We start from the raw sequence: 9096 nt of genomic DNA, 5'->3' as shown, positions 1-9096 counted from the left end.
GACATGAGCCAATCACGTTTTGTGTTGCATGATTTAGGTGCTTAGAGCACATTTTGTTGCACGGAAAACGCACGACTTTTATCCACGTTTGGCTGCCATTAAGGAATAATGGCACCGCAACTGCGTTGCGCATTTTAGCGTTTTTTTTTGCTCATTTCTGCAACTCCCAGGTGTAAATGGGGCCTTATGAAATCATTGATTACTGTGTTTTTTGCCTCCTTGTAACGCCCTTTGTGAGCTCCCAAACCTCTCCTTCCCTTCCCCCATTTGTTTGGAATGAGCAGCGCACGTTAGTTGTGGCCATGTACTCTGCTCCAGGGGTGGACTGACCATTTGGAAACTCGGGCACTGCCCGAGGGCCCGGGGTCAGTAGGGGGCCCCATGAGATGCCCCTGGTACCTTTTTCATAGGCTTTTTTGAGTTTGGGCAAGGACACAGGGGCCCCATGATCCCTTATTGCCCGGGGGCCCCATGGGTTGTCAGTCCGCCCCTGCTCTGCTCTATGTACATTACACATCCCACGGTGTACAGGAGAGGGCACGTTCCTACATACAGGGGAACCGTGGAGAACGAACGCAGCCACCTCTAACAGGGAGTCAGATCACAGCAGGAGAAAAAGGAATTTGGAGATATAAAAAAGAACAAAAACATAAACCGGTCTTTATACGTTAAGGCTGCTTTCACGCTGCTGTGCTGCGGTTTTTATGCGGTCGATTAGCGGCCTCCCTTAGACCTTCCATTAGATCGCTGGTTTTTGGCTCATCTTCTGAAAGCACACTGACAGTCCTGCATGCTGCATCTTCGGTGCACTTTCAGAAATGCGCCAAAAACACGCAAACTGATAGAAAGTCTAAGTGAAACGACAGATTAACCGCGTGATAATCGCAGGCACAAGTGAAATATTATTTAAAGCCTGATTTGGGCCTGACCCTGATTTGCAGCACAGAGGGGACTATCCACAGGAACATGGTGGAAGGGGCCCTGCGCAGCCCCATGCGCTATACAGTGATTCAATTATGGACTGATAACAGATTTCCTGTATTTCCTATAGCCTGATCAGGGTCTGTCCATTACCTGCAGTGCAGAAGGTGACTATCAGCAGGAACATGGTGGAAGGAGTCCTGCGCGGCCCTAAAACTTTGCACTAATAGTGATCTCTCCAGTAAAACTTTGGACTTTATGACAAGATTTGTGGTGTGCTGGTGATACATTTCCTCTATTTTTTTTTTTCTTCAAATCAGGACTTGTCCCTTACCTGCAGTGCAGAGGGTGGCCATCAGCAGGCACATGGTGGAAGAGGTCCTGCATGGCCCTGAAATGTTGGCCTATTTGCACTATTGTGATCTCTATAAATAATTATTTTTACTTTATAAAGAAGATCTGTTATGTACTGATGACATATTTTCTGTATTTCCTATAAACTGATCAGGGTGTGTCACTTACCTGCAGTGCAGAGGGTGACCATCAGCAGGAACGTGGTGGAAGGGGTCCTGCATGGCATGAGATGTTGCCATGTGATATCTCCAGCACAAATATGGACATTATAATAAAGATCCATGTTGTGTTGGTGGCATAGTTCCTCTTTCTTCTATCTCCTGATCAGGGCTTGTCCCTTACCTGTACGCAGAGGGTGACCATCAGCAGGAACGTGGTGGAAGGGGTCCTGCATGGCATGAGATGTTGCACTATGATATCTCCAGCACAAATATGGACATTATAATAAAGATCCATGTTGTGTTGGTGGCATAGTTCCTCTATCTTCTATCTCGTGATCAGGGCTTGTCCCTTACCTGTACGCAGAGGGTGACCATCAGCAGGAACGTGGTGGAAGGGGTCCTGCATGGCATGAGATGTTGCCATGTGATATCTCCAGCACAAATATGGACATTATAATAAAGATCCATGTTGTGTTGGTGGCATAGTTCCTCTATCTTCTATCTCGTGATCAGGGCTTGTCCCTTACCTGTACGCAGAGGGTGACCATCAGCAGGAACGTGGTGGAAGGGGTCCTGCATGGCATGAGATGTTGCCATGTGATATCTCCAGCACAAATATGGACATTATAATAAAGATCCATGTTGTGTTGGTGGCATAGTTCGTCTATCTTCTATCTCCTGATCAGGGCTTGTCCCTTACCTGTACGCAGAGGGGGACTATAAGCAGGAGCATGGTGGAAGGGGTCCTGCATGACCTCGACTGGCACTATTTGGACTGTGATGTGATTTCTCCAATTAAAATTTGAACTTTATAATAAAGATCCATGGTGTGCTGGTGATATAGTTCCTCTATTTTCTATTTCTTGAATAGGGTTTGTCCGTGCCCTTCAGCAAGAGAACAACCATCAGTAGGACCATGGTGGAAGGGGTCCTGCATAGCCCTGAAAGTTTGCTCTACTTGCACTGTGTTGTGATCTCTATACATACATATTTAGACAAGGATCCAATATGGCCCCCAAATCTTTCACTATTTACACTATGATCTCTCCAACATGAATATGGACTTTAAAACAAAGCTCCATGGTGTGCTGGTGACATATTTCCTCTATTTTTTATCTTCTAATCAGGACTTGGCCCCTACCTGTGGTGGCACAGAGGGTAACCATCAGCAGGCACATGGTGGAAGGGGTCCTGCATGGCCCCGAAATGATGACCTATTTGCACTTTGATGAGATCTCTATAAACAATTATTTTTACTTTATTGCAAAGATCCATTATGGACTGATAACATATTTCCTGTATTTCCTATAGACTGATCAGGGTCTGTCCCTCACCTGCAGTGCAGAAGGTGACCATCAGCAGGAACGTGGTGGAAAGGGTCCTGCATGGTCTAAAAATGTTACACTATTGCGATCCCTCCAACATAAATATGGACTTTAAAATAAAAGTCCATGGTGTGATGGAGGCATACTGTATTTCCTCTATTTGTTATCTTCTGATCAGGGTTTGTCCCTTACTGGCAGTGCAGAGGGTGACCATCAGCAGGAACGTGGTGGAAGGGGTCCTGCATGGCCATGAAATCCTGCACTATTTGAACTTTGATCTCTCCAACAGAAATATGAACTTTATAATAAAAATCTGTGGTGTGCCCATGGTGTGCTGGTGACATACTGTATGTCCTAAAACTTCTATATCCTGACTGAGGTCTGTCCCTCACCTGTAGTGCAGAGGGTGACCATCAGCAGGAACATGATGGAAGGGGTCCTGCATGGCATGAATATGTTGCACTATTGGCACTGCAATCTCTCCAACACAAATACAGATTTTATAACAAAGATCCATGGTGTGCTGGTAACCTATTTCCACTTTTTTGTATCTTGTGATCAGGGTTTTTCCCTCACTTGTGGTGGCACAGAGGGTGACCATCAGCAGGAGTATGGTGGAGGGGTTCCTGCTAGGCCCCAAAATGGTGCACTGTGATCTCTCCATGAACTTTATAACAAAAATCTATGGTGTGCTGGTGACATATTCCCTCTACTTTCCATCTCCTGACCAGGGTTTGTTCCTCACTTGTGGTGGCGCAGAGGGTGGCCATCAGCAGGAGCATGGTGGAGGGGTTCCTGCATGGGCCCAAAATGTTGCATTGTTTGCACTGTGATCTCTCCATGAACTTTATAACAAAGATCCATGGTGTGATGGTGATATATTTGCTCTACTTTCCATCTCCTGACCAGGGTTTGTCTCTTTCCTGTGGTGGCACAGAGGGTGACCATCAGCAGGAGCATGGTGGAGGGGTTCCTGCTAGGCCCCAAACTGTTGCATTGTTTGCACTGTGATCTCTCCATGAACTTTATAACAAAGATCCATGGTGTGCTGGTGACATATTTCCTCTATTTTCCATCTCTTGATCAAGGTTTGTCCCTCACTTGTGGTGGCGCAGAGGGTGACCATCAGCAGGAGCATGGTGGAGGGGTTCCTGCATGGGCCCAAAATGTTGCATTGTTTGCACTGTGATCTCTCCATGAACTTTATAACAAAGATCCATGGTGTGCTGGTGACCTATTTCCATTTTTTTCTGTCTTCTGACCAGGGTTTGTCCCTTACCTGTGGTGGCGCAGAGGGTGACCATCAGCAGGAGCATGGTGGAGGGGGTCCTGCATGGCCCCGAAATCTTTTACTATTCGCATTGTGATCTCTCCAATATGAATATATACTTTATAACAATGATCCATGGTGTGCTGGTAACATATTCCCTCTACTTTCCATCTCCTGACCAGGGTTTGTCCCTTACCTGTGGTGGCGCAGAGGGTGGCCATCAGCAGGAGCATGGTGGAGGGGGTCCTGCATGGCCCCGAAATCTTTTACTATTTGCATTGTGATCTCTCCAATATGAATATATACTTTATAACAATGATCCATGGTGTGCTGGTGACCTATTTCCATTTTTTTCTGTCTTCTGACCAGGGTTTGTCCCTTTCCTATGGTGGCGCAGAGGGTGACCATCAGCAGGAGCATGGTGGGAGGGGTTCCTGCATGGCCCCGAAATCTTTTACTATTCGCATTGTGATCTCTCCAATATGAATATATACTTTATAACAATGATCCATGGTGTGCTGGTGACATATTCCCTCTACTTTCCATCTCCTGACCAGGGTTTGTCCCTCACTTGTGGTGGCGCAGAGGGTGGCCATCAGCAGGAGCATGGTGGAGGGGTTCCTGCATGGCCCCCAAACATTGCACTGTTTGCACTGATCTCTTCAGTAAAGCTGTGGACTTTATACAAGGGTCCATGGTGTGCTGTATATACGTTCTATATTACATTCTATATCCTGACCGGGGTGTGTCCCTTACCTGCAGTGCAGAGGGTGACCATCACCAGGATCATGGTGGAAGGTCTCGTCACCCGGAGTCCCGTATCCATCCCTGTGTCAGAGGACTGAGCACCTGTTCATCCATCCAGCAATGATTATTTATAGCAGGGAGTGCACACCTATGGAGTCACACCCTCCTCTCCGTCTGACACATCTCTCTCTGCCCTGACATGTGGCTCCAGCACTGGTGACTGTCTCGGAATCCCCAGCGCTGGCACCCATGAGAGCTCCATCCACACGTGAACAATGCAATGTCATGTGTCACCGGATAACGATTTCCTCCATCTTCCCGCACACTCATAATTGGTATTTATGGAGCACCGTTGTCTTTCATCTGTTGATCTAATGGTTTTAATGGCGATCGATGTGTAATTGGCTGGGAATGCCGCTAATTGTTTGTTCTAATAAAAACTTTACCTAGTGGAGGAACTGAACGCGGCGTCAGCGGAGGTGCTAAAAGACTGCCAAGAAACCTGGCTTTGGTTGCTCAATCACTTCCTTGTGCGCTGAGCTTGGGACAAACAAAGATTTAAAGGGTATGTCCACCCCACACTAGAAGAGTTAGACCCCCCTCACCCGCGATTTATTTTTTGGCGTCTGTATCCCGTTGGGGAGATTTCCTCTCACTTCCTGTCCTGAAGACGCACCAGGAAGTGAGGTCGGTTCTCTACAAAGTGAGGGGAAACCAGCAGTGTCCACACACACAGGAACACGATTGCACAATGGATCGGCCAACGCTGCTAAAATGATCGAATGAAATAAAAGTCGCAAAGCAAAGATTTAGGCGCGCCCCCGAGCGATTTCATCTGCAGAATTTTGATGATTCCTTTAGACTGATCCACCGAATATAGAGAAGTGGCCTACACACAGATGGATTTGTGATTGATCCAGGTAGGAGCGATCGCAACTAAGAGATTCATCATCGATTTCAACAATTCCACACATAACGTTCTCGAATGAAAATCTGGGAAATCTGGAAAGATCCGCTGAAAACAATTATTAATCGTCTATATATTATGATTGATTGTCTGTCCTGTCTGGCAGGCGGGCCCATATCACAGGACTGGCTGCACAGAATTACCAGAACCCTTAAATATAATCCCAAACCTGATCCCAAACCTAACCTCGAACCTAACCCCGAACCTGACCCCGAACCTAATCCCGAACCTAATCCTGAACCTGACCCCAAACCTAATCCCGAACCTAACCCCGAACCTGACCCCGAACCTAATCCTGAACCTGATCCCGAACCTAATCTTGAACCTGACCCCGAACCTAACCCCGAACCTGACCCCGAACCTGACCCTGAACCTAATCCCGAACCTAATCCTGAACCTGACCCCGAACCTAACCTCGAACCTGATCCCGAACCTAACCCCGAACCTAAACTCGAACCTAATCCTGAACCTGACCCCGAACCTAATCCCGTACCTAATTCTGAACCTAATCCTGAACCTGACCCCGAACCTAATCCCGAACCTGACCCCGAACCTAATCCTGAACGTGACCCCGAACCTAACCTTGAACCTAATCCCGTACCTAATCTTAAACCTGACCCAGAACCTAATCCCGTACCTAATCTCAAACCTGACCCGGAACCTAATCGTGAACCTAATCCTGAACCTAACCCCAAACCTAATCCCTAACTTAATCCCTAACCTAATTGTGAACCTAATCCCGAACCTGACCCCGAACCTAACCTCGAACCTAATCCCAAACCTAATCCCGTACCTAATCCCGAACCTAACCCCAAACCTAATCCCTAACCTAATCCCGAACCTGACCCCAAACCTAATCCCTAACCTAATCCCGAACCTGACCCCAAACCTAATCCTGAACCTAATCCCGTACCTAACCTCCTAAACGTGACTTTAAAGATTAACCTCTAAACCTAATCCCTAACCTATCCCCTAAAACACAAACTGCTGCAGGGAAATCTCCCCATTGTGGGAGGGGCAGAGACACAAACTACTGCAGGAAATCTCCCCATTGTGGGAGGGGCAGAGACTCTACTGGGGAAATCTCACCATTGTGGGAGGGGCAGAGACACAAATTACTTCTGGGAAATCTCTCCATTGTGGGAGGGGCAGAGACACAAACTACTGCAGATAAATCTCCCCATTGTGGGAGGGACAGAGACACAACTACTGGGGTAATCTCTCCATTGTGGGAGGGGCAGAGACGCAAACTACTGCGGGAAATCTCCCCATTGTGGGAGGGGCAGAGACGCAAACTACTGCGAGAAATCTACCCATTGTGGAAGGGGCAGAGACGCAAACTACTGCAGGAAATCTCCCCATTGTGGGAGGGGCAGAGATGCAAACTACTGCAATCTCCCCATTGTGGGAGGGGCAGAGACGCAAACTACTGCAGAGAAATCTCCCCATTGTGGGAGGGGCAGAGACGCAAACTACTGCTGAGAAATCTCCCCATTGTGGGAGGGGCAGAGACGCAAACTACTGCAGAGAAATCTCCCCATTGTGGGAGGGGCAGAGACGCAAACTACTGCTGAGAAATCTCCCCATTGTGGGAGGGGCAGAGACGCAAACTACCGCTGAGAAATCTCCCCATTGTGGGAGGGGCAGAGACGCAAACTACTGCAGATAAATCTCCCCATTGTGGGAGGGACAGAGACACAACTACTGGGGTAATCTCTCCATTGTGGGAGGGGCAGAGATGCAAACTACTGCGGGAAATCTCCCCATTGTGGGAGGGGCAGAGACGCAAACTACTGCGGGAAATCTCCCCATTGTGGGAGGGGCAGAGACGCAAACTACTGCGGGAAATCTCCCCATTGTGGGAGGGGCAGAGATGCAAACTACTGCAATCTCCCCATTGTGGGAGGGGCAGAGACGCAAACTACTGCAGAGAAATCTCCCCATTGTGGGAGGGGCAGAGACGCAAACTACTGCTGAGAAATCTCCCCATTGTGGGAGGGGCAGAGACGCAAACTACCACTGAGAAATCTCCCCATTGTGGGAGGGGCAGAGACGCAAACTACCGCAGGGAAATCTCCCCATTGTGGGAGGGGCAGAGACACAAACTACTGCTGAGAACTCTCTCCATTGTGGGAGGGGCAGAGACAACTACTGGGGGAAATCTCCCCATTGTAGGAGGGGCAGAGACACAAACTACTGCTGGGAAATCTCCCCATTGTGGGAGGGGCAGAGACACAAACTACTGCTGGGAAATCTCCCCATTGTGGGAGGGGCAGAGACACAAACTGCTGCAGAGAAATCTCCCCATTGTGGGAGGGGCAGAGACACAAACTACTGAAGGGAAATCTCTCCATTGTGGGAGGGGCAGAGACACAACTACTGGGGGAAATCTCCCCATTGTGGGAGGGGCAGAGACACAACTACTGGGGGAAATATCCCCATTGTGGGAGGGGCAGAGACACAACTACTGGGGGAAATCTCCCCATTGTGGGAGGGGCAGAGACACAAACTACTGCTGAGAAATCTATTGTGGGAGGGGCAGAGACGCAAACTACTGCAGGCAAATCTCCCCATTGTGGGAGGGGCAGAGACACAAACTAATGCAGGGAAATCTCCCCATTGTGGGAGGGGCAGAGACACAAACTAATGCAGGGAAATCTCCCCATTGTGGGAGGGGCAGAGACACAAACTAATGCAGGGAAATCTCCCCATTGTGGGAGGGGCAGAGACACAAACTACTGCAGGAAATCTCCCCATTGTGGGAGGGGCATGGATGCAAACAACTGTGGGGAAACCAGACTCTCTTCATGGGTACATCTATTTGGGGGGTGGACTGGCCCTTTAAGCAACTGATTTATGAATGAGCAGAATTAATATTCGATAGACATGGATTGCGGCTCCTTCTCTGTATAAACTGCTATAAGCTGCACAGGGAAGTTCCCGTCTCATTATTTCTATATTACAGGAGGAAACAATCAACTGAATAACCTATAAAACGTAATACGCTGGACTTGTGAGAGGGTGATGTGACGTTTCGCTCCCCTCCCCCTCCTGCACAGACAATGAGTAATATAAAGTTTGTGAAAAGATCCCGGAATAGATCATCGCCCGACCCACAAATAATACATTACATAAGATATAATGGGGACACACACACGCTCACTATTACTAATCGCAGGGGTCGCAGCTCCAGGTCACATGACTCCCCACCACACAGACACTGTTAAAGGGCCAGCACACATACATGAGAATATGACTGTCATAGAAGAGCTGGAATCCCATCTGTGATCGGGGAATCTTCAGGAAAGAAGAAATAATGAGGATATAAATCCCATCGGTATCCATGGATGA

This window comes from Staurois parvus, unplaced genomic scaffold (assembly GCF_062004578.1).
Source record: "Staurois parvus isolate SC_StPar_1 unplaced genomic scaffold, SC_StPar_1.0 ptg002425l, whole genome shotgun sequence".
NCBI classification, from domain to species: Eukaryota; Metazoa; Chordata; class Amphibia; order Anura; family Ranidae; genus Staurois; species Staurois parvus.
This window is presented reverse-complemented; position numbering follows the sequence as displayed.